Source organism: Pseudophryne corroboree, chromosome 11 (genome assembly GCF_028390025.1).
Source record: "Pseudophryne corroboree isolate aPseCor3 chromosome 11, aPseCor3.hap2, whole genome shotgun sequence".
Classification (NCBI taxonomy): domain Eukaryota; kingdom Metazoa; phylum Chordata; class Amphibia; order Anura; family Myobatrachidae; genus Pseudophryne; species Pseudophryne corroboree.
In genome coordinates, this window is record NC_086454.1 from 259902762 (window position 1) to 259930318 (window position 27557).

At 45.8% G+C, this 27557-nt stretch overlaps 1 pseudogene; it reads right to left on the reverse strand.

Annotated features, from left to right (window-relative positions):
* Positions 1–16397: 16397 nt before the first annotated feature.
* Positions 16398–16517, reverse strand: LOC134971504 (5S ribosomal RNA; annotated as a pseudogene).
* Between the last annotated feature and the right edge of the window lie 11040 nt (positions 16518–27557).

Consider the following 27557-nt stretch of genomic DNA (forward strand, 5'->3'; position numbering starts at 1 on the left):
CAGGTCTTCCGCAATGTGAGCCCTGGCAGGGGCAGCGGGAGCCGGGGGCAGAGGAGCCGGACCGCCAGTTTGCGTCTCTGCAGCCGGAGCTCCGGAGCTCAGAGATGCTGCGGCGACCATTTTGGCTGCAGGTCCGTGGGCAGCGTCTTGTTTGGTGCGGGGAGTTTTGCCCGGCATGGAGGGGGCCAGATATTTGTCCATAAAGGACAGCCCCGTGTGCAGGGGGAAAGCGGGGGGAAACGGACCGCTCAAAGGACGCCCAGGACGGGTGATTAGCAGGGTTTTGTGGCGGGAGGCACCGGAGCTTCAGGAGAGAGGTGCTACTCCATTCAGCCCGGAACCGGAAGTCACAATGCACTATTTCTTAACTAACACTGCCAAAAGACATGTAGAATATTTAAGTGTCCTGCAAATGTACAGTGCTGACTACAGGTGGCTTTGCAGAGGAGGTTTTGCACATGCAGTCCCAGAGCAGTGTGATGGCGCCAAACACTGCCACAGGGAATGAGGAAGAAGATATATGCAGCTCCAGGACGGGAACATTTATATAAAATGGCGCCTGGGGCTGGGGGAGGGGCTATAGGACGGAGCCATATGTAAAACGGCTTAAAACCCGACCTGTGCCCTTGCCCTGGTGGTCTAATGGGGTCCCTGTACCAACACAGTGTCCACGCCAGCGCGCGCGGCCCGCCTCCCACAGACCACGCTGGATCGCGGTTTGCAGCGGGTCCCGCCTGGGGGACCCTCTTTCCTCCTCCCTGATGCGGCCACGCGATCCTGGAGAGCAGCGGTGGATGTGTGTGCTATGCACCGGGAACCGGAGCCCTCCGTTGTAAGTACCCAGCAACCAGGGACACGGGAGTATACAGCGCCGCCAGGGGAGGTGATGGCGCCGCAGCATTTAATGTCAGACTGACATCCAGCACTTGTCAGTGCTATGCTGCGGCCCTTGAACCCTTCAATCTTCGGAAAAAAAGCTCTTTTTAGGGCTGCTTGGAGCAGTGATCCTGCCTGCAGGGCACCAACTTGCAAACTGAGCTCCAGTGCCTGGAGGCGGGGATATAGAGGAGGCCGCGCTATGCATCCTGGGAACAGTCAAAGCTTATAGCCTGTTGGTGCCTCGGATCAAGATCTTACTCTACACCCCGATGTTATTACCTGTGGAATACCAGCATACCTCCCAACTGTCCCGATTTCACAGTGACAGTCCCGCTATTCGGACACTGTCCCGCTGTCCCTCCCGTGGGTCGCAGTGTCCCGCGGGCGGGGGGGGGCAGTTGGGGGAGGCTTTGATCACCCGCTGCTTTGCTCTGCAAAGCAGCCGGTGATCACTGAATAGATGCCGTGCGCATCTATTCAATGCTGGGAGGGGAGCAGGGGGCTGCCTAGCTTCTCGGGGAGTGCTGGGCACGCTCCCGAAATGCAAAAAACCGGGTCCGTGGTGTTCGGCTACGCCCACTCGACCGAGGACATGCCCCTTCCACGGTAAGCCACACCCCCTTTTCGAGTCGCACGCGGCTAAGCCTAGCAAGCGTCCTGGCTTGCTGTTATGAAAAGTTGGGAGGTATGTACCAGTGTACTCCGCTGCAGAATTTCTAATGTTAAAAACAAGTTTAATAGAGCATGATCTTCTAAGCCAATGGAAGTAAGCTAAAGCCAGTTCCCACATCTGTAGATCACTGTCCTAATGACATCCAGTGCATTTTAGAAATCTGAGACTGGATTATGTTAATCTATATGACCTCTTCCTGTTTATCAAGACTTCACAATCTGCTCAGATAGAGAAGCATCTCCCTATAAACACTGTAACCAGAGACGGACTGTTGGCCGTGATGCAGCCCTGGCACGTAACTGTGTGCACATGCTGAGGAGGATGCAGCCACGGCTCACTGTGACGTGCTGTGAGTCAAGGGAGGGCCTGGCCTTGAGGCATGCCCAGTAGACCGGCCGCAGGTGGGATAGAGGGAGGGCGGCCGAGCAGAGAACCGCACTCAGGGCCTAATTCAAGGTTGATTGCAAAACAACATTTTCCGTTAATGGGCAAAACCATGTCCAGTGCAGGTGTGGCAGATGTAACATTTGCAGAGAGAGTAATGCTGGGCATATACTATACAATTATCTGTCAGATAATCTGCCAGATCTGTCTGGTTGGAATGAAAATCTGGTAATGGATGAGAGCAAATGACCATTTTCTCCCAAACACTGAAAAACGGACCAAAACTGCTGTTCATACAAATTGGTTAAATGCATGATTTAACCAATTTGTCTGAATGACAGATTTTGTCCATTGTCCAGTGTTCGGGAGCAAATGGTCAATTGCTCTCATCCATTTTCTTTCCAACCAGCCAGATTTGACAGATTATCTGACAGATAATTGTATAGGGTATGCCCAGCATTACATTTGGGTGGGGTGTGTTCAAACTGAAATCTAAATTGCTGTGTAAAAATAAAACAGCCAGTATTTACCCTGCACAGAAACGAAATAACCCACCCAAATCTAACTCTCTCTGCACATGTTATATCTGCCTCCCCTGAAGTGCACATGGTTTTTCCCATTAGAGGAAAATGTTGTTTTGCAATCAACCTTGAATTAGACCCTCAGTGTGGACAGGCTGGCCCATCTGGTCAGCAGCCCTTCTGGCATTTGCAGAGGTGCCAGGTGGCCAGACCGGCCTTTACTGTAACCTCTATACAAGGGTGAAATAGAATAAAACAGGTATGTCCACTTTTACCCTTTTTCACCTGAGAACTGGGTCTGACCCGGGATTTTTAATCCCGCTACAACCCCGGCATTTCCACTGCACTTCGACATGGGTTATTCCCGGGTCGGATCTGTTTCCACTTAACCCAGGTAAACTCTGTAAAAGCTTAATTACCGTGTTCATCCCAGGTAGCTACCGGGTAGGATTCCAGGGTCACTCAACCCGTGTTGTGCCGTTTCCACTTACTAAAAACCTGTGTTGATGCGTGCCCACTTGCAAAAACACGGGTGAATTTAGCTAGTGGAAAATGGGTATTCATTGTAAACAAAGGCGTCTCCAATTACCCGCGATGTCTTTATGGGTGCGAGTAAGTTTAGCTGTATGCCACACTTACGGTACTGCCAACTCGCAGATTTTTGTTTGGAGCCCCATAGGGCTTTGGGCAAAAATATGCGTGTCGGCCCGCGCGGGGTGCGGGTTTGGGTGCCATTGCTGGCATTTACATGCCGCTGCAATGGCAACTCATACCCTTTGTGAGTAATTGGAGTGACCCCAAAAACTCACTTTTTTAATTAAACCTTACCTGTGCTACTCATAAATTATCACCATCACTTCTATCCTTCCATCTTTGGTGTTTTCATGATCCCCTGCCAACGGTTCAGCCCTTCCTCTTAGTTCAGTATGTCAGCTCTCATAGGCAGGGCCCTCTCCCCTCTTGTTTTTCCCAAACACTATCAATGCCAACAGTGCACCACCTCTGTGCTTTCAGCAGCTCTGACACTGTTTACTCCCCAAGAGCTGGTGCAGGAACAGGGCCAGTTCAAGCCCTTTTGGCGCCCCGGGCGGAAATAGGGGCCTGGCTTCATACAGGGGGCGTGGTCATTTACGCCCCCTGTACAGTTGTAGCGCCACTGAAAGAAAATTAAAAATAAATAATGAATACTTACTATCCCCGCTCCTGATTCCCGACCGCTGCAGACCTCCGCCGGCGCCGCTCCTCTCCTCGGATCTATGGGAGAGACGTCATGACGTCTCTCCCATAACACAGCATAGACCGACACTAGAGGTCAATTATGACCCCTAGCGTCTGTGTCAGTCCCACAATGCTGTGCGGTGTGCGATGACATCACCGCGCACGCACAGCGAAGGTCCTCTCCACGAAGGGAAACTAGACGCATAGCGTCTAGTTCCCTTCACAGTGGGGGACACAGCGGGTCACAGTAGCGGATCTTGCCATGGTGCGGCGCCCTCCGGAAGGCGGCGCCCCGGCCAAAAGTCCTGCTTGCCCGTGGCAAGATCCGCTACTGTGCAGGAACTGTGTGCTAAATTACTCCCCTTACGACACACCCCAACAGCATTATATGAAGACATTTTGTTCTTAGGCTATGGCAGGCCTGACAGGTTGGCCAGGCCTGGGCTATGGTAAGCTGTTTTTTTTTTTTTCCTTTCTTTTCATTGTACTTATGATCTGTTACTTTATTTTGTAGTGTTTTATGTAGACTCCCACAGACACTTTGTGGCACCACTAAACCATATGAATATTATTATTATTAGGTCAATGGCCCCTAATGCACCTGCACAAATCCCGTTTCCCGTTGCTGATAGTTCAACCCCTGATGCAATGATTGCCAGCATTTTTTTTTTCTTTTCATAAAATATATGTAAAAGGTAGTCTCATCTGATATCCATAGCTGTGACAACAATAGCAATTGCTGGGGAAAGAGAGAAGTGTGTGTTTTAGGATAACTATTGAAGCTTCAGTGCAAGGGTATAGCTACTATCGGTGTGAGGAGCACAGCCTCTATGAGGCCCAGAGCAATGAGGGGCCCACCTTCCCTGTCACAGCTACATGGGTTATATTCAAGGGTGTAGCTACCATAGGTGGAGGGTGTGCAGCTGACATGGGGCCCAGAGCTGTGAGGGGCCCACCTTCCCTGTCACAGCTACATGGGTTATATTCAAGGGTGTAGCTACCATAGGTGCAGGGAGTGCAGCTGATATGGGGTCCAGAGCTGTGAGGGGTCCACCTTCCCTGTCACAGCTACATGTGTTATATACAAGGGTGTAGCTACCATAGGTGTAGGGAGTGCAGCGACTATGGGGCCCAGAGATGTGAGGGGCCCACCTTCCCTGTCACAGCTACATGGGTTATATTCAAGGGTATTGCTACCATAGGTGTAGGGTGTGCAGCAGATATAGGGCCCAGAGCTGTGAGGGGCCCACCTTCCCTGTCACAGCTACATGGGTTTTATTCAAGGGTGTAGCTACCATAGGTGTAGGGTGTGCAATTGCTCTTGGGCCCAGAGCTGTGAGGGGACCACCTTCCCTGTCACAGCTACATGGGTTTTATTCAATAGGTGGAGGGTGTGCAGCTGACATGGGGCCCAGAGCTGTGAGAGGCCCACCTTCCCTGTCACAGCTACATGGGTTATATTCAAGTGTATAGCTACCATAGGTGTAGGGAGTGCAGCTGCTATGGGGCCAAGAGCTGTGAGGGGCCCACCTTCCCTGTCACAGCTACATGGGTTATATTCAAGGGTGTAGCTACCATAGGTGTAGGGTGTGCAGCTGACATGGGGCCCAGAGCTGTGAGAGGCCCACCTTCCCTGTCACAGCTACATGTGTTATATAAAAGGGTGTAGCTACCATAGGTGCAGGGAGTGCAGCTACTATGGGGTCCAGAGCTGTGAGGGGCCCACCTTCCCTGTCACAGCTACATGGGTTTTATTCAAGGGTGTAGCTACCATAGGTGTAGGGTGTGCAGCTGATATAGGGCCCAGAGCTGTGAGGGTCCCACCTTTCCTGTCACAGCTACATGGGTTATATTCAAGGGTGTAGCTACCATAGGTGTAGGGCGTGCAGCTGGTCTGGGGCCCAGAGCTGTGAGGGGCCCACCTTTCCTGTCACAGCTACATGGGTTTTATTCAAGGGTGTAGCTACCATTGTGGAAGGGTGTGCAGCTGCTCTGGGGCCCAAGTGTATAGCTACCATAGGTGTAGGGAGTGCAGCTGCTATGGGGCCAAGAGCTGTGAGGGGCCCACCTTCCCTGTCACAGCTACATGGGTTATATTCAAGGGTGTAGCTACCATAGGTGTAGGGTGCGCAGCTGACATGGGGCCCAGAGCTGTGAGAGGCCCACCTTCCCTGTCACAGCTACATGTGTTATATAAAAGGGTGTAGCTACCATAGGTGCAGGGAGTGCAGCTGCTATGGGGCCAAGAGCTGTGAGGGGCCCACCTTCCCTGTCACAGCTACATGGGTTATATTCAAGGGTGTAGCTACCATAGGTGTAGGGTGTGCAGCTGACATGGGGCCCAGAGCTGTGAGAGGCCCACCTTCCCTGTCACAGCTACATGTGTTATATAAAAGGGTGTAGCTACCATAGGTGCAGGGAGTGCAGCTACTATGGGGTCCAGAGCTGTGAGGGGCCCACCTTCCCTGTCACAGCTACATGGGTTTTATTCAAGGGTGTAGCTACCATAGGTGTAGGGTGTGCAGCTGATATAGGGCCCAGAGCTGTGAGGGTCCCACCTTTCCTGTCACAGCTACATGGGTTATATTCAAGGGTGTAGCTACCATAGGTGTAGGGTGTGCAGCTGGTCTGGGGCCCAGAGCTGTGAGGGGCCCACCTTTCCTGTCACAGCTACATGGGTTTTATTCAAGGGTGTAGCTACCATTGTGGAAGGGTGTGCAGCTGCTCTGGGGCCCAGAGCTGTGAGGGGCCCACCTTTCCTGTCACAGCTACATGGGTTTTATTCAAGGGTGTAGCTACCATAGGTGTAGGGTGTGCAGCTGATATAGGGCCCAGAGCTGTGTGGGGCCCCCATTCCTTGCCACAGCTACTTTGGTTACATACAGGGTTTTGCTTCCATAGGTGCAGCTGCTATGGGGCCCAGAGCAGTAAGAGGCCCACCTTCCCTGTCACAGTTACATTTAATAGAAACATTTTTTACCATTGGGAGGTACATAGGGGCCCTTCCAAACTTTTGCCATACGATCTACACTGTATCTGCCTATGCCCCTGGATCTTCTCATTGTAATGTACCAGAGGGAAGCTACCTCCTGTCCATGTACTGTGTTGGTATTGCCTTCTCCCTCCATATATACTGTAAGTTATCCCACTTGGCTAATATACAGTATACATCTTTATGGCTATGGAAAGCGTCTCTTTAACCCCTTTAGTTATAATTCCTGCCACCCTATACTGTATATTTTATTTTAGTTTATCTTGCAGTAGGGTCTATTGCACCTATTTATCACATACACTGCTTTTTTGCAATGGGAAGTACCCCCAGCACTGCATCGTGGTCCAAGACTCCTGTATAATAATGTGCTGGGAGAGGCTGGGGATCCCAGAGTGCTGACGAGTCCACAGCATGACGAAACCACATGGTTGATTCTATATCGGAGTGGGAGAAGGGACCTTCTGACGTACATAGGGGAGGAGACACGTCACCAGGGGGAGGAGCTACGTCCTGATAAAGCTAAATATTTATCTTATATAAAACCCTTTATGAGGTCTAAGAACACTGTACGCTATTCACGTATGGAGTACCGTAAGGGTACGCTCGTTGCGTAGCAATCGCTTAGCCGTAGTCGAGACGCTCAAGCGTCACGTTCGCTCACGGCCAAGAGATCACAGGCAGGCACGCTATTGGCTGCCGTCTATCGTAATGATTCGCTATAGCGTAGCGGACGCTCGGGACCACGAGGAGATCACCAGCGGCGCTGACGCTCACAATGTTAAACCTTTATATCTAAACCATAAACAATGTAATATGCTGTAAAGCCTTAGTGTAGAGATAGGGTGTAGATGCAACCTAGTGTAACCTTATTAACTTAAAAGCTGTTTGAGCGTCACCGACGCTCTGTGAATACTTAACACTACAAGAAATACACAGATACCTGGGCTTAGGGTCCAACGCCTAATATATATATATATTATGAATGATATACTTGCAAAAGAATTAACACAATACAAGTCATACACTACAATATAACATAGACTACTTAACCAGATAACTACACAGGAAATACAATACAATACAATTATGTTTTAAGGGAAAATAAGAGAGAAAGAGGAGAAGAGAGAGAAATAGAGAGAAATGGCTCACAATAACAGTAAGAACAATATGATTGCGGAGATACACTTACGCACAAGGGGAAACGATCGCATGCGCCTCTGGACATCCAGCTCCCGATTTTCAGCAATGATAACCGTTGAAGAGTGAGCTGGATGTGATCGGCTTGTCTATTTATGCCCCACACACAATACAATTCAATGGTCCCTACAATCTCATTGTTCATTGGACACAGGAATTCGGCTTCGCATTATAACAAAAGGTCATAGGTTGATTCATACAGGTGGGCTGTGACGATTTCCAACAGCTCAGGTGGGTGGGATACTGGGTTTCCCGCCGCATGGCTAAGTAAGAGCAAATAATAGTAAATGGACATAAACTTCTTATGTCCATAACTATTCGCACGAGCGATTAATCCGCTCCAAACCAACACCGGAATATTGCTAATTAAATACTCTTCCGATGGGTACTAAACACCACTGTATGACTCCTGTTAGACCCTTCGTACAATACAAAGAGGGATCCCTCTGTCCAGGAACATGCTATATTAACTAAACTTTCAGAATCTATCAAAGGGACCATGATCTACAAAATACATTATATAGTTAAAATATGTAACGATTGAGTCGCACGCTACGATCACATAAACTCTACCGTAAATACGCATACCGTGCGCCTGCGGGTGCCCGCGACTGTGAGTATGCGCACGCACGGGAGAGCGTACGCATGCGCAGCGCGGACGTATATGAGGTGCAAATATGGCAGTGTGTATAGAGATATTTTTCTGACTTTGACAGTCCACCCTTTGGCAGTCAATAATAACTGCCACCTTCTAAAACATTTCAAAAAGAGAAAAATATATGTCAGGGGTTAATACATTTCCATGGTTGGGTAAGGGAGGAGAGAGGAGAAGGTGTGAAGAGGGTATGACCTAGTGAGATAGTAGAAGCATGTGTGTATGAATCCATGTTTGGGGGGTCATGTATCATCGTGCCGTACGTGTTGTACATCAAGCTTCGAGGTATTGCGAAGTATACATTTGAATTCCTTCTTATCCCGTGGTACGGGTCTGTGGATGGGCTGTCAAACTTTACCGAGCTCTTTTCGGCTTTTGGTTGTAACAAAATGGGGGAGCACATTTTAGTTGATGATACATGAATGGGGGAATATGTGATTGCTGATATCTGTGCCTGTATTCCCTATACTATGTGTGTAATTACCTGAAGGTTGTAGAGATGAAGAAAAGACATAATTACGGTAAATGCAGTGGTATTCTATGTCAGGTAAATGAACATTTGTCGGTTGAAGTCTTGTTCGGTGTCTGTTGAATGCAGTCTTCTTTGTGCTTTTGCCCATAAGGTGCGAGCAAAAGCTTTGTCAATGTCCATAGATTTACAAAAGTGTTGGGCTAGCGTAATTTTAAAATTTCTAGGGAAACTGGGGATCTATGGCAAAGTTCATCAAAAATCTGTGTATCAGGTTGTCAAAGCTTCTTCTTTAATCCATCTGTTGTCTGTATATCGGCTCATCAAATTCCTCGTCCAAGTGGGTCTTTTTACCTTGGAGGAAACGGAAAAACAGGTGAAAGAAACGGACCGTAGAAATCGCATTTTCATCACATCATTGTTTCTACATTTGGGTCATAAATCAAATCCATTGGAATTACAGTTTCCTCACTCCTCAGACTCATTACCCTAGTACGACGATTGCACTTCATTAAAGCCTGACCGCATCTAAATATCAAACCAATTGATATGACAACACCTAAGATACATAGAAGAAACTTCCCAACATCCATTATGACTCCTTGAGCCCAGTCTCCTAAACCAGAGAACCAATTTCGTGGGTTCAACCATGACACCCAACCAGTCAGCTCATTACCTACAGCAGCGAGAGTGAGATTGTGTCTCCTGCGAAATTCCCACTTCAGTTGGAGAATATCGTCCATCTTTTGGTCTATGACCTCGACCGGGTCCTCGGTGCTATTCGTAATATATGTGCAACATTTCACGCCGTATTGTGTTGCCAGTGTGACACAATATCCGCCTGTTACTGCTGTGAGGTAATTAAGAACCATTCTATGCTGTACCAGTTCTGTTTTATAAGCTTGAAGTTCTCTTCCAGTATACCTAAACGTGTCATCATACATTTCAGTGATATTATCTAACAAATTTGCAAGCGCAGAGATGTATCTATAGTTCATCACTCCTCGAGCGGTGCGAGTGAAGTCTAACGCAAGTAGAACCTGAATCCCGGTGGACTCATGGATCATATCCGAGGCCAAATGCTCTGTCCTCTGTCAGTTGCCTTTTAACTACGTGCTCGTAATGGGTATGAGTATAAGGAGCTTGGGCACCACGGTGTATGTCTTTCATTTTGTCATGTGATACAGTCATTACTTCAGGCAGTACTTTTCCAATATAACACAATCCTTCAGAGTTTGGGGCAAGCCACTTATACGCCTTTCTCCCGCATATGAAATATGCATCATCGGGGAGAACATATGGGACGGAGTAGGACATAACCATATTACACACCTTCCATGTGAAATCTCCTAACCCTAATTCTTCCATCTGCTTAGTACACGTATCAGGTTGTACGATATGTGCACAGTATCCTGGTGATACCTCTCCAACTCTCGTAATCCTATTTCCTATGGTATACCTATACCGGAAAGATTTTCCTCTACTGGCTATGTGGCGTATAAGCTCTGTATCTGTAGGCATTCTATCTGCTCTATGCGAAAAGGTCATGGTTTGGTTACTCCATGACACTTCCTAATTTCCTGGCTTTCGGGGATTGGAGATGTTAAAACATAATAGGGACCTATCCACTTGGTATTGGTGGAGCTTCAAACTAGGAGGGCTGGAGATATTAAACCTCCTGTCCACCGGTCTCCCACCACTTAACTCAAGTACCTCCCCTAACGTTAAAGGAAATGGTACTAGCCCTGATTTGCTATGACCTTGAGGTACTTGAGAGCATACCCAACAATCTGTTTTATTTAACACACTACCCACTAAGGAGTGATAGTCACTCAATGGATGCTGGTCCATATGGATATTAAAACTGGATTGGCATTTCTTAATGCACCCATCCTCCACTACGTTGTCACAGAGCCTACAGATACAGTTTTCTTCAGCTAACAATCCTTCACAATTCCTTCTATTGTCAATGCTATCGGATCGTTTTCTGATACTCGCCTTTACTTGTTGGTTAAGTTGTTCTTGGAAAATTACGCCTCCATCTTTATCATCAGAACCCATTCCAGAACCTCTCTCGACCTCCATGGTACTCTCGCCGGAACAGACTGCTCTGGTCAACATCATGGTCAACAGGAAAATCCGGATCACAGTCTCTTGGGGCAAGTCCATCTTGTAGGAGGAAATGGAGAAGAATGAGAAGGGGGAAAAAATAATTTGAGGGAGAGGGGATGGGAAGTTGGAGAAAAACAATAAAAGGGAACAGGGGATCGACAACTGCTTTTGGTCTTGTGATTTTCAATGCTCAGGTGCCGCCTCAATCCTCCTGGAACAGACACTCCAGTGATACAACCTCTACCGTCTGTTCCTTATCACGGGACCTCTCTGGATCAGCAACCTTCTTACAGTGGGACGAATGAACCCAAGTCTCTCTCTCAGCAACCTTCAATGCTGTAGTGCTAGTCAATAAGACCTGGTATGGTCCTTCCCATCTGTCAATAAGGCAACCTGAGCGTAGAAAATTCCGTATCATTACATAATCCCCAGGTTCAATGTCATGACAATTACTATCTGGTAAATCAGGAATCACCAACTTTAGATTATCATTTTGATTCCTTAACTGTTTACTCATGTTAATCAAGTATTTTACAGTCACTTCATTGTTACACTTCAAATCATCCTGAGGGTTAATCATAACATGCGGTTGTCGACCAAACGAGATTTCAAAGGGAGACAGATTAAGAGGGGACCTGGGAGTGGTTCTGATGCTGTACAGTACAATGGGTAAAGCTTCTGGCCATGTCAATCCTGTCTCTGCCATCACTTTACTCAGTTTATTTTTAATAGTGCTGTTCACTCTTTCCACTTTCGCACTCGCCTGTGGACGGTATGGAGTGTGCAGCTTGCTATCAATTCCCATCAACTTACACATTCCTTGAAAGACATCACCTGTAAAATGGGTACCCCTATCGCTCTCAATTATTCTAGGGATACCGTATCTACATACAAATTCCTGCACAATTTTCTTAGCAGTAAACATAGCGGTATTTGTGGCCGCCGGAAATGCTTCGACTCAATTTGAGAAAACATCTATACAAACAAGTACATATTTCAAATTTCGACAAGGGGGTAATTGAATAAAGTCAATCTGTATTACCTGGAAAGGGCCGCCGGCAGGTGGGATATGAGATGGTTCTGTAGGTATTGCCTTTCCGATGTTCTTTCTCAAACAGGTAAGGCATGACATTGCTCTTTTACTCGCATGAGATGAAAATCCTGGGGCACACCAATATGCTCTTACCAACTTGCACATCCCTTCCTTGCCCAGATGAGTCAGCCCGTGAGCTGCCTCAGCTAAACATGGAAGGTATGCTCTGGGGGCCACTGGTTTACCGTGTCCATCCGTCCAGAGTCCTGAGGACTCCTGGTCATATCCTTTTGCCTTCCAGACTGCCTTTTCCTGTGTGGAACACAAATTTTGCATCTCACACAACTTCTGTGTGTTGATGGTATTAAATACCATCAGTTGTGTGGTGTCTGTCTGTCTGGGGGTACCAGCTGCTAACTTAGCAGCTTCGTCTGCTCGGCTGTTACCAAGTGATACTGGGTCTTGGCTATATGTGTGTGCTTTACATTTGATAACAGCCACTCTGTCGGGTTCCTGTATCGCTGTTAGAAGCCTTTTTATGTGAGCTGCATGCGCTACCGGTGTACCAGCTGCCGTCATGAAATTTCTGAGGCGCCATAGGGCTCCGAAATCATGGACTACCCCGAATGCGTATCTAGAGTCGGTGTAGATATTGGCTGATTTGCCCTTAGCCAATTCACATGCTCTGGTTAGGGCAACCAGTTCAGCAACCTGGGCTGAGTGAGGTGGGCCTAGCGGTTCCGCTTCTATGGTGCCTTGGTCATCTACGACTGCGTATCCAGTACACAAGTCTCCCGAGTCTGACTGTCTATGACAACTACCGTCCGTGTAGAAAGTAAGTTCTACATCTTCCAGTGGGTTGTCACTGATGTCAGGCCTTGCGGTAAAATTTTGGGTCAAATATTCCATACAATCATGTGTGTCTTCCTTTGTATTAAATCCTCCTTCCCCACCACTCTCATCCTCCACCCTTTGTGCCTGTCCAGGCACACCTGGGAGATATGTTGCAGGATTTAATGCACTGCATCTCCTTATGGTGATGTTTACGGGGGCCATTAGTGCCAATTCCCATCTTGTAAACCGCGCTGATGAGACGTGCCTGGTTTGGGCAGAATTCAGCAAGGCTGACACTGCATGTGGTGTATGAATTGTGAGGTTGTGACCTAGCACTACATCTTCGCTTTTCGTTACTAGCAATGCTATCGCAGCAACGCTTCGCAAGCATGTGGGGAGGGATCGCGCTACCGTGTCTAGCTGAGCGCTGTAATATGCTACTGGCCTGCTGGCATCACCATGCTTTTGGGTTAGTACGCCTGCCGCGCAACCAGCACTTTCTGTTCCGTACAGCTCAAAGGGTTTCCCATAGTCTGGCATACCTAATGCTGGTGCCTGCGTTAGGCACTGTTTAAGTCTCTCAAATGCCGTCTCAGACTCGTCTGTATGCGAAATCCGATCAGGTTTGTTTGAGGAGACCATCTCCTGCAAGGGTAACGCTAGAATGGAAAACCCTGGGATCCAGTTACGGCAATACCCACACATTCCTAAAAACGTTCTGATCTGTTGCTGGGTTTGTGGCAGAGTCATGTCTCTAATTGCTTGAATTCTATCAGCGGTCAGGTGTCTCAGTCCTTGTGTTAGACAGTGTCCCAAATATTTTACCTTAGTTTGGCATAATTGCAACTTGTCTTTGGAAACCTTGTGTCCTGTGTCTGAAAGATGAAACAGGAGCTGTTTCGTATCCTTCAGGGATGCTTCCAATGAATCAGAACACAGTAGTAGATCATCCACGTACTGTATTAATACTGATCCACTCTCTGGTTGGAAAGACTGTAAACAATCATGCAAAGCCTGGGAAAATATACTTGGACTATCTATGAATCCTTGTGGTAATCGAGTCCATGTGTATTGGACTCCTCTGTATGTAAATGCAAACAAATATTGGCTGTCAGGGTGCAGAGGTACCGAAAAGAAAGCGGAGCAGAGGTCAATAACAGTGAAAAATTTCGCAGTGGGAGGGATTTGCATTAGGATGACAGCTGGATTTGGCACTACGGGGAACTGACTCTCAACTATTTTGTTAATCCCCCTTAGATCCTGCACTAGCCGGTAACCCCTCCCCCCACTCTTTTTCACAGGGAAGATGGGACTATTGGCAGTGCTGGACGTTCTTACCAGAATGCCCTGTTGTAGCAAGCGCTCTATTACTGGGTAAACTCCTAACTCCACCTCTGGCTTCAGAGGGTACTGTGGGATTTTTGGAGCTATCCTACCATCTTTTACTTGTACAACTACCGGAGCTACGTTTGCCATTAATCCAGTGTCCTGTCCATCTTTAGTCCAAAGTGACTCTGGTATCTGAGATGTCATTTCTTCTACTTGGGAGGGAGTCCTATTTGTCATAATGGTATGTGACATTAATTTTGATGGGGAGTCTAACATGTCTCGCACTTCCTGAGCGTGATTCTCAGGGATGTCCAAGAATACACCTTCAGGAGTACAATAAATGACGCACCCCATTTTACACAGTAAATCTCTTCCCAGGAGATTAGTCGGTGCCGATGCAGCCAGCAAAAAGGAATGCTTGGTATGTAAAGGCCCTATTGTAATCTCGGCTGGTTTGCTAACAGGGTAATGCTGGACTACTCCTGTTACTCCCATGGCTGGAATTGTCCTACCAGTGGTTCTCATGCCCACTGTCGAATTTATCACTGATTTGGCCGCCCCCGTATCTACAAGAAAGTTTAATGATTTACCAGCTACATTAATTGCAACTTCGGGTTCACTTCCAAGGCTTGCAATCAGTTTTACTGGCTGCAGATTACAGGTATGGCCACACCCCTGTAAAAAAATATATATACAGCGCCACTTGTGGGATAGATTCCAAAGCTATGTCAAACTATTTTAAAAGAGAAAAAATCTTTAAAAAACACACATAACCTTATTATAGGTGTCTGCCACCCCCTAAAAATGCAACGCTGGTGGAGCAATGCTAAAAATTGTGGAAGAAGTGGGGGATAGGGGTACCGGCGACCTGTGTTGTTTAAAAAGTATATACTAAAAAATCTTTAAATTTATGAGCCAAAAAATATATATATAAAAATATTCAAATTTAATAAGATATAAAAGTTAATAAATAAAAGTACAAATTTTCAACAGATAAAATTATATAAATATAAGGTAGGAGATAAGACTTAGCTTAAAAAATAGGCAGGGGGTCAGTGCAGGGAACCCAACGCGTTTCGTCACATGACTTCTTCAAAGGGTAGGGACAGAATGATTCCTTAAGCCTATTTATACCCTTACATACTGGGTAAGGAGTTGTGACATCACAGATGGTCAGGTGATTCAATCTCAGAGTCTCACATAAAGATACACATGATGGTGGTTGTTAAACATCACTGCAAACTATGGGTGTTATTTGGGGCACATCCTCATCTAAAACGAGTGGTTTAAAAGTTCAAATAGTGTAAATAAACTGTTTTAGAGTGATTAATACATTAAATAGCGGCACTTCCGCCACACTTCTGGTGACGGAGGCCGCGGGTCACATGACTTCGGGCACTTCCGCCCCACTTCCTGTGCGCGTCTGCGCATGCGCCGGCGGCGGGACCCGATCTCTGTGTCTGCGCATGCGCCGGCGGCGGGACCCGATCTCCGTGTCTGCGCATGCGCCGGCGGCGGGACCCGATCTCTATGTCCATGTTTAGTATGTTCAGCTTTGTCTCCTCCGTATTTTGTCAGCAGTTTTCTCCTCCACGGCGGCCATTTTCGTGTGTGGAAAGTCCATAGAGATCAAAGGAATTGCGGCGGCCATTTTGTTGTAGTTTCAGGAGACCCATATTAATTTCATTTGGAAATATCCATGGCAACGTTTCCATATGAAAAAGAGATAAACAGTTTGGTATTGATCCTTATATTGGTGTTTTTTGCCATCATAAAACAACAGTTGTCATTATTAAAATATTAAAATATTAGTATTTAAACAACCCATAGGCTAATATTGAATATGCATGTAACTATAATACAGTAATATCTTAAAAATGTCTGACTGGGCTCTGTCAGGTGAATCTAGGATTAGGGGGAGGTGTTTAGACCATGTATGTATACTGCATATTTATTAATAAGTTATAAATTTATAAATTTATATTCATTAAATAAATATTAATTATGATCATTATTCATTTTTGTCAGAGGACACATTTAGTCGTAGGGATGCCGAGTGTTGATAGATCGCCCACCAGGTGGCTTAACGTCCTATCGTCACTCACTACAGTACCTGATCTTCCCAGGTAGTCCCCTCCCCTGGTACTGGTCAGGCCCGATACACTGCTTAGCTTCCAAGATCGGACGAGGTTGGGCGTACCAGTGTGGTATGACTGTATATACGTGTGAGACGTCGTTACACCGGAGATCCGATCGCTCAATAACACTCGAGATCAGGTTAGCTTAATTAATTTATTAGTTTATTAGAGTGCATAATTGTATGGGAGAGCTAGAGTGAATGTGGAAAAGCAGGACTATATGAAAAATGAGGATACTGCACCTCACAAGAAAGGTGCAATCTCGTAACCTTCGTTAAAACCTGTTGGTTGCAGGGTTCCCAGCTGGAAAATCCAATACATTTCACGTCTTGAGAGCTTGTTTGCAAGATCACCACCTCTCTCGCCCAGGTCCACATGTTCAATCGCCTTGAACGTAAGGTCCTCAGGATTTGAATTATGTTGTGTTGTGAAATGTCTGGAGACCGTGTGGCTTTCGACCTTGTTTTTAATGTTTCTGATATGTTCCTGGATCCTTATTTTCAACGGTCTCTTGGTCTTGCCCACGTATTTCATCCCACAAGCACATTCCAACAGGTAGATCACGGACGTTGTATTGCAGTTCATAAAATGTTTAATGGTATATTCCTTTTTATTTTCCATATCACTGAAGGTTTTCCTGTTCCGATGTAAATATTTGCAAACGTTACACTTCCCACATTTATAAGATCCTAAACACTTAAGCATTGGGATCCTTTGGTTGGGTTTCTCCTTTATCATGCTGGGTGCCAGGCAGTCCTTCAAGTTTCTTGACTTTTTGAAAACGAGTGTTGGTTCGGGCGGTAGGATATCTTTTAATACTGTATCCATCAGAAGAATGTTCCAGTGCTTTTTTAGTGAATTCCTTATTACCCTCTCATGTTGACTATAGGAGGTGATAAAAGCGACTGCGTCCTTCATTTCATCTCTCGGTTTGTACCTCAGCAGGTCCTCTCTGTTCAAACTTCTTGTCTTCTTTATTGCTTCATTCAAGATGGGCTCCGGGTATTCTTTGTCTTGGAATCTTCTCTTATATATCTCCAGTTGATCTTCACAGTCTTTGGTGCTTGTGCAGTTTCTCTTAATTCTTGAGAACTGCGAGGCCGGTATATTGCTCTTCCATTTTTCTAGATGGTTACTTCGGAAATGTAAATAACTGTTCGTGTCGACCTCTTTGATGAAATTCCTAGTGGTAACGCCTCCAGATTCCCCAGTTAAAACCAAGTCCAAGTATTCAACCGACCTACTGTTGGTAATTGAGGTAAATGTCAAGTTCATATTGTTATTTCCCAGCATTGTTAAAAACTCATTAAAAGATTCAGAGGTGCCGTCCCAAATAATTAAAATATCGTCGATGTAACGTTTATAAAAGACCACTTTCTCCTTAAAAACAACTGAACTGTAGACATGTGTTTCTTCCCAACATCCCATAAAAAGATTTGCAAAGCTTGGGGCAAAAATAGTCCCCATAGCTGTGCCACAGCATTGTAAGTAAAACTGATTTAAAAACTTAAAATAGTTGTGGCTGAGGATAAAATGCATAAGATCGCAAATAAAATTTCGGTGAATGGGAGTCAACGAAGGATCTTTATCTAGGTAGTCTCTACATGCGGCGATGCCTTTTGAGTGTTCGATGCATGTGTATAAAGATTGGACATCCACCGTCGCCCAGATGTATGTGTCCTTCCATTTCACTGTTTTTAGTATATTAAGTACTGATGTCGTGTCTTTAAGATATGATGGTAGGTCTTTCACATAGTTCTTTAAAAACTTGTCTACATATTCAGATAAATTGGAAGTCAAAGAGCCAATACCCGCCACTATTGGTCTGCCGGGCGGGTTGGTCAGGGATTTATGTATTTTGGGTAAAAAGTAAAAAATGGGGGTTATGGGATTGGATTGCATGAGATATTGGTATTCTTCCTTCGTTAACACATCATTTCGTAGGCCATATAGAAGTATGGTCCTCAATTCTTCCACAAAATTTACCTGAGGATCCTCATTGAGTGGTGTGTAGGAATTTCTATCTCCCAGTAGTCTCAGTGCTTCCTTTGTATAGAGGTCATAGTCCATTACAACCAATCCCCCCCCTTTGTCAGCTTGCTTGATAATTACATTCTTATTTCTTTGTAACTTCTTCAAGGCTTCGTATTCACAATTCTTCATATTCTTTTCCTTGGGTGGTTTCAGTTCTGTATCACACAGGTCTTTCTTTACCATATCATAAAAAAGGCTGACGTTGCTCCCCTTTGACTCCAATGGGTAATACTTCGATTTGGGTTTTAACCCTGATTTTGATTTTGCCTCGTAATTGCTTATTATGGCATCCTCTTTCCTCAAAAAGTGTCTTTTTAGAGTCAGTTTTCTCACAAACTTGTTCAAGTCAATGAAGGTCTCAAATTTGTTTAAGCTACTTGTTGGTGCAAATGACAATCCTTTGCTAAGGAGTTTAATTTCTGGATCTGTTAAAACGTGCTGTGATAGATTAAAAATACCCTTGTCCTGTGGTTTGATCAATGTAGATTCCTTCTTTTTAGGTCTCTCCCTCCTACCGCCCCGTTTTCCTCTTCTTCTAACTGTCGTTTTTTCATGGGTGATGCATGCCTGCTGTCCTCTCTCACCACGCCTCTTATCATGTCCTTTGTTCGTGCGCCCGTTCTTACCGATAAAAAATCCTGATCCCCTGTAGAGTCTCTTCTTTGTAAAGCTGAGAACCTATTAGCCATTCTTAAGTTTGGGTTTGATGGAGAATCCTCACTATTGGTTCTGTTCTTTCTCCCTTTATTAGGTATCATCTTCCATTGGTATCTCCCCACGTCTTTAGTGTAATTTTCTTGGGCCTTGAATCTGCTCCAGTTTTTCATACGCCCTTGGTTGTAATCATTCTTGTCCCGAAGAAATTTCTTCTCCTTCCCTTTCATGACCACCCCTTCAACATATTCTAGTTTCTTCTTGAGAACTTTTTCGTTAATGATATAGTCCTCCTTATCCTTAAAACTGCTCATTTCGGAGTCTTTCGCCTTTATTTCAACCTCCAGTTCTACCAAGGCATCTTTCTTTTTTCTGATGAGAAGTTTCATAAGATCTATAGAACACTTATGCAGGATGGAGTCCCATTCCTCTACAAATTCTGTATCCGTAGTGCCGAACGTTGGCTGTTTGAGAAGTCTCAAACCTCTGGGTACTCTATTTACTGTAACATAGTGTTCTAGTCCTTTGATATCCCACCAGGTCTTTACTTCCTTGATAAGAAGTTTCTCTATGCCCCAGAACATATCATCTATGTCCTGTGTTGGTGTTGGAGCCTCTGTTGGTATATTTTCATTAAATATTTTTTGGCATAAATCATTTCTCTTAGTTGTGCGGTCATTATTTCCAAACATTCTAGTTTGTGATGGATGGTTATCTCACCAGGCTGCTATATAAATACACCAGGAAGCAGTTACGTAAAAAAATATATATACAGCGCCACTTGTGGGATAGATTCCAAAGCTATGTCAAACTATTTTAAAAGAGAAAAAATCTTTAAAAAACACACATGACCTTATTATAGGTGTCTGCCACCCCCTAAAAATGCAACGCTGGTGGAGCAATGCTAAAAATTGTGGAAGAAGTGGGGGATAGGGGTACCGGCGACCTGTGTTGTTTAAAAAGTATATACTAAAAAATCTTTAAATTTATGAGCCAAAAAATATATATATAAAAATATTCAAATTTAATAAGATATAAAAGTTAATAAATAAAAGTACAAATTTTCAACAGATAAAATTATATAAATATAAGGTAGGAGATAAGACTTAGCTTAAAAAATAGGCAGGGGGTCAGTGCAGGGAACCCAACGCGTTTCGTCACATATGACTTCTTCAAAGGGTAGGGACAGAATGATTCCTTAAGCCTATTTATACCCTTACATACTGGGTAAGGAGTTGTGACATCACAGATGGTCAGGTGATTCAATCTCAGAGTCTCACATAAAGATACACATGATGGTGGTTGTTAAACATCACTGCAAACTATGGGTGTTATTTGGGGCACATCCTCATCTAAAACGAGTGGTTTAAAAGTTCAAATAGTGTAAATAAACTGTTTTAGAGTGATTAATACATTAAATAGCGGCACTTCCGCCACACTTCTGGTGACGGAGGCCGCGGGTCACATGACTTCGGGCACTTCCGCCCCACTTCCTGTGCGCGTCTGCGCATGCGCCGGCGGCGGGACCCGATCTCTGTGTCTGCGCATGCGCCGGCGGCGGGACCCGATCTCCGTGTCTGCGCATGCGCCGGCGGCGGGACCCGATCTCTATGTCCATGTTTAGTATGTTCAGCTTTGTCTCCTCCGTATTTTGTCAGCAGTTTTCTCCTCCACGGCGGCCATTTTCGTGTGTGGAAAGTCCATAGAGATCAAAGGAATTGCGGCGGCCATTTTGTTGTAGTTTCATGATTTACCAGCTACATTAATTGCAACTTCGGGTTCACTTCCAAGGCTTGCAATCAGTTTTACTGGCTGCAGATTACAGGTATGGCCACACCCCTATTGGGTATGGTGACCTCCCTGAATCCCGCTGGCAGCAACTACTTGTGAGGGAGTTAGCTGGGAACTACCAGAGGCGTGCCAGTCTCTGTTCGGGGGGTATCTTTTTGTTTCCCCTGTATGTGGCTCATAACTCCGTCTCTGTGGACCCTGATCCCAATGTCGTGTGTCGTGTCGTTGTCTAGGGGGTTGATAAGATTTTTGTACATTTCTCGATCTACAGTCTCGTGCAAAGTGTCCTTGTTTGTGACAAAAATAACATGTTACCACATTTGACTTACCCACAGGGTTTGGTGATATTAACACAGGCTGTTTTGTGGTCAGGGCCTGTATACTTACTGACATTAACTTATCACCTTGTGACTCCCTGTGTCTGGTGATATTCCGGTCGTGATCAATAGCAGCCTCTCTCAAAGTAGCCACAGACAGACCTCGCCAACATGGTTGTGTGGTCTGTACCCTAGTCTTTAATGACTCTTTTAAACCATCCATCAGTACCGATACTGCTACTTCTCGATGGTTTAGTTTGTTTTAATGTCCTCTATGCCTGTGTATTTTGCCATCTCTGATAATGCTCTGTGAAAATACTCTGCAGCTGTTTCTGACTCCTTTTGTTTAATGGAGAATATCTTGTTCCATTTAACTACCGCTGGGAAATACTCCTTTAACTGTAAGCTTATTCTTTTTACATTATCTTTGTTGTACACATCTGTAAGAGGTACATCCTGATCTAATCCACAGTCAGCTAAAAATTGAGTTGCGTCGACATTGGAGGGTAAACAAGCTCTTAGCAGTACTTGCCAATCTTTATTATTGGGCTCTAAAGTGTTTCCTAGGTCTCTGATGTATTTTTGGCTAGCAACTAAATCTTTTCTAGGGTCAGGGAATTCAGACACTATGGTCCTTAATTCCATTCGGGTAAACGGGCTATACATGGCGATATTCCTAACAGGAGTGACTCCTGAAGTGTCAGTTTTCCCATTTGGCACTACTATTACCTTAACAGGATTAATTCTAACAACATCATTCTGTGTAGATTCTGCAGTTTGTGGTGAAATAGTTTCAGCATAGTGTATGGTGCCGTACTTACCCGTTGATACGACCTCACCTGTCCCTCCGCTAGGGGGCTTTGTTACTAATCTTATGGGTTGGGCCGTGCCTACTGTTGTTTCTGATATGGTGTCTGCTAGAGAGAGCGCTGATATTGTTGCCGATTCGTCCTCTTGATCACACTCCTGGGGAAAGTTCAAAACAGGGTACAACTTGCACGGGTTAATACTTGCATTGGTTAATTGGTTAACATTATCTTTAACATTTACACAGTTGCTAAGTGTTTGTTTGTTACACCTTAGTGCGTCATTCTCCGCAACCAATTTCTCTCCTGATATGTATGGTGGCGGTGGGGCCGTGGCTATCAGTTTCCTGATCGAGCCAGATCCCGCCGCCTGAGCCAATCCTCTCTGTATGTCACCCTCCTGTTGCCACAACTGCAAATAATCATAATGCTTGATTCGTCTCTTTGCTGATTTAATGAGACATATCCTTCTCCTTAAATTCGTTAACACTTCTGTGCTGAAGCTACCTACTCTTGGGAATTTCTCCCCGTCATGTACTGTCATTCTCTCCCATTCATCACATAAAGCTTCTGTGTGACTTCCGTACTTTTCACACATTACGTACCTTGCCGACCCGACTGGTCGGTTTATAGAATCAACCCGAACCGAGGTTGATCGCCCCCTTCCTGAACAACTGGCCCCCATAATTTGCAGGTGTTACGGAACCTTACAAAAAACCAAGATATTCACGATAGGTTGACGGTGAAGTTTACCGAGCACCTCACTCACTCGCCCACGCCGACCAATACGACCTGATCACACTGATATAGTGCTGGCGTACTCGACCCAGGGCCCCTATTAACCTTTGTTTACTGGAACATGTGAGTGTGATCCGCAGAGCATTAACCCTTTCCAGTAAAGTTGTCAGATAGTTCCTGAGTGACCAGCGAACTTCCCTTTTTGAAAAAATAAAAAATTACACAAATCACGTTAGAATGTACAAATAGCGTTTATGACCTTCGTACACAAATAGTACCGGTCAGGTTTACTAATGCACACAATTACGTGCGGTACAATCGTTCAGCACATAAGCAACTAATCTTATGTACGGAGCGACCAGCGGAATCGAAAATTGCGGCTGCGAATTCCTTCAGCAAGAGCTTGTATGGCCTATATGGGTGTTGCACCAACCCTTTTTTTTGGTGTTGTGCCTGTGGACTCTATAGCGGACTTCCTTGTCTGCTGTACCTAGACCTCCTGGTCTGTTATGACCTCCTTGTCTGCTACAGTATTATGACCTCCTGGTCTGCTATACTCTAATGCTCAAATTTTATGTTTAACCAAGGATGCCTCCCTAGCCACCGTGCATGTCACTTACACGTATGTACCTCACGAGAACTCGATGATTTCTTTTGGTTCAATCCTCAAAATTGTAAAAACAAACACTCACTCACCACATATACACTTTTGTTTCTATTTCTATTTCTGCGCAGAAATTTCTCTTTAGACCAGATGTGTTACAAATTAGGAGAAGGATCTATTAATTTAAATTTCGAATTTAAAATAGATTTGCGCTACTTATCGCCTGTTGCGCTATTTATCGCTTGTTGCGCTATTTATCGCTTGTTGCGTTATTTATCGCTTGTTGCGCTATTTATCGCTTGTTGCGTTACTTAAAAATCAACACTATCGTGTGACTTGAGTTACGTGGGCGTACCCAGACGCTCCGTTGCGTAATTTACGCTGCGTGCGTCGGCCCTTTGCGTACGCGAGTCTCTCCCTTTGTTAGAGACACGTGTACACCAGTCTTTGTCCACCGTAACACAACTAACACGTTTATCAATGTAGATGATCCTCGATCATCTACCGCACACCACACCAATCTCTCCTTTTACCTTTAGGTAGAGCTGTGTGTATTTCTATACCTTAACTGTATTACCTTTACTTTTTAACTATGAAATAGCGGCAAATCTCTCTTAGTACGTTTATCAATTATACAATGGCAAACAGGAGAGTGATATATGAAAATACACGAATGAAAAGAAATGCAGATATGCGTGCGTGTGTACGCAAGACAGAAATAAACAGTTTTAAAAAGACACTATCGTTTTGTTCTTACCTCCGGTCCCGGATTCCTTCAGCACCCTTTACTAAGTGAAGCAGACGCTTATCCAAACAGCACTACGAGGAATATGACCTCCCGCCCTTTGCTGCTGGATAATGTCTGCTGAAATTACCTAGTGCAGATATGTGAAGGACGGGCGAGCTGCCAATTGATAAAGCTAAATATTTATCTTATATAAAACCCTTTATGAGGTCTAAGAACACTGTACGCTATTCACGTATGGAGTACCGTAAGGGTACGCTCGTTGCGTAGCAATCGCTTAGCCGTAGTCGAGACGCTCAAGCGTCACGTTCGTTCACGGCCAAGAGATCACAGGCAGGCACGCTATTGGCTGCCGTCTATCGTAATGATTCGCTATAGCGTAGCGGACGCTCGGGACCACGAGGAGATCACCAGCGGCGCTGACGCTCACAATGTTAAACCTTTATATCTAAACCATAAACAATGTAATATGCTGTAAAGCCTTAGTGTAGAGATAGGGTGTAGATGCAACCTAGTGTAACCTTATTAACTTAAAAGCTGTTTGAGCGTCACCGACGCTCTGTGAATACTTAACACTACAAGAAATACACAGATACCTGGGCTTAGGGTCCAACGCCTAATATATATATATATTATGAATGATATACTTGCAAAAGAATTAACACAATACAAGTCATACACTACAATATAACATAGACTACCTAACCAGATAACTACACAGGAAATACAATACAATACAATTATGTTTTAAGGGAAAATAAGAGAGAAAGAGGAGAAGAGAGAGAAATAGAGAGAAATGGCTCACAATAACAGTAAGAACAATATGATTGCGGAGAAACACTTACGCACAAGGGGAAACGATCGCATGCGCCTCTGGACATCCAGCTCCCGATTTTCAGCAATGATAACCGTTGAAGAGTGAGCTGGATGTGATCGGCTTGTCTATTTATGCCCCACACACAATACAATTCAATGGTCCCTACAATCTCATTGTTCATTGGACACAGGAATTCGGCTTCGCATTATAACAAAAGGTCATAGGTTGATTCATACAGGTGGGCTGTGACGATTTCCAACAGCTCAGGTGGGTGGGATACTGGGTTTCCCGCCGCATGGCTAAGTAAGAGCAAATAATAGTAAATGGACATAAACTTCTTATGTCCATAACTATTCGCACGAGCGATTAATCCGCTCCAAACCAACACCGGAATATTGCTAATTAAATACTCTTCCGATGGGTACTAAACACCACTGTATGACTCCTGTTAGACCCTTCGTACAATACAAAGAGGGATCCCTCTGTCCAGGAACATGCTATATTAACTAAACTTTCAGAATCTATCCATGATCTACAAAATACATTATATAGTTAAAATATGTAACGATTGAGTCGCACGCTACGATCACATAAACTCTACCGTAAATACGCATACCGTGCGCCTGCGGGTGCCCGCGACTGTGAGTATGCGCACGCACGGGAGAGCGTACGCATGCGCAGCGCGGACGTATATGAGGTGCAAATATGGCAGTGTGTATAGAGAGATTTTTCTGACTTTGACAGTCCGAACAGGGTACCCGAAAAGTACCCTCGCGGGCTCGCTTCGCTCGCCATGCTTCAGTGGCTCGCGGCTGATTACTAAGGGGTCTATTCATGTAGGATTGCTTAAAACTCGTTTTATGTATCACCACCCATCGCAGTCTTATCTCAGCTAATTTTTCGTTTCTGCTCCGCAATTCATTAATGTCTGCAGTGCTTAAGTTGTGAAGCAGTAACTCCTCCCCCCACGATCCCGCATTCTCGCCGTCTATGTATGTTTCCGCGCCAAGAATGTTAATCGCGCATGCGCAGGGTGTTGACCTCCCGGCAGGCCGCAGTGGTTGCTGGGAGGTCGGGGGGCGGAGCCAGCGCAAGGTGCCGAGCAGCGATCAGGGAAGCATTGAGCTTTCCTGATGTCTCCGCACCACAGTTCAGGTTACGCCGTCCTGAGATGGCGAACTTGAACTCCATGGAGAAGCGGAAAGCAGAGCTTTCCGCACCTTCATGAATCGCACTCACCATACAAAGGTATGGTGATGCGATTCAGGAACAGAGCGGGGGTACTGCTGGAAAAGTCAGGGACTTCTCCATGGTAACCCGCTCTGTGAATTGCAGTAGGCAGAGAAAAGCCCTGTTTAACGCAAAACAGAGCTTTTCAATGCTACATGAATAGACCCCTAAAGGTAAGGTTGATTCTATATTGGAGTGGGAGAAGGGACCTTCTGACGTATCTAGGGGAGGAGACACGTCACCAGGGGGAGGAGCTACGGGGGAACAGGGTACCCGAAAAGTACCCTCGCGGGCTCGCCACGCTTCGCTCGCCACGCTTCGGGCTCGGTGGACCTGATTACTAAAGGTAATAGTTGGTGGTGTAGATAGTAGAGGAACTATCCCGCTGGCCTAGCTCCTCCCCCTTGAGTCGTGGCTCCTCCCCCAGACGGAAAAGGTCCCTTAGCCCACTTGGATCTAGCTTCAACCGAAACCACATTGCTTGTGGGTTTAGCATTTCCTAAAAGGCACACCCCCTTTCTGTTAAGCCACACCCTTGATTTTGGGCGCACACCTTCAGCCATTGTCCATCAGGCAAAAGTTGGGATGTATGCAGTGGGGGTGATAGAAGGGGTACTGTGCTACAGTCATGCTTTTACCGCGGTTTATGTTTGTATCACGTTTCCTTCTGCTCCGCTGTTTTCCAGCTTTCTTCCTCTTCTTTCCCGATATTTTTCTGTTTGTTTTCTCACTTCACCTTTGTGCCCTCTGCCGGTGTTTCTTTCCCTGTTCCCCTTTTTTCTTTTCTTCTCTCCACTGCTCCCCTATTCCTTTCCTCCCACCCTGGCGTTCCCCGCACCCTGCGTACTGGTGTCTGGCGGGGTTGGGTGGTATGCCTTGGGTGGGGCCTACCTCCCCGGGGTCTGGTGGGTCATCTCGCGTGTGTTCCCGGTCTTGAGCGGCTTGTTCCTCGGTGCGCCTATGTGGAGTGTGCCGGAGGCCCTGGCCGGCGCTCCATGGGCCCGCTCTGCTGTGTCCCCGGCCCCCCTTCTGGTTGCGCATGGCCTCGGGATGAGTAGCGGCGTGTAGGCGGCCGGCGGAGGCTTCGGGCAGTCGGGCTCCTCTCTGCATGGGTCTGTCTGCTGCGCGCTGCTCTATTCGCCGGCTGGCTCCCGTGTACACTGTGCTGCAGCTTTCATATGTAATGTAGATGTGTGCATGAGCGCTGCAGGTTTGATGTACATACATGTCACCTTTCTCTTACGTCCTAGAGGATGCTGGGGACTCCAAAAGGACCATGGGGTATAGACGGGATCCGCAGGAGCTTGGGCACACTAAAAAGACTTTGACTGGGTGTGAACTGGCTACTCCCTCTATGCCCCTCCTCCAGACCTCAGTTGGACTTTGT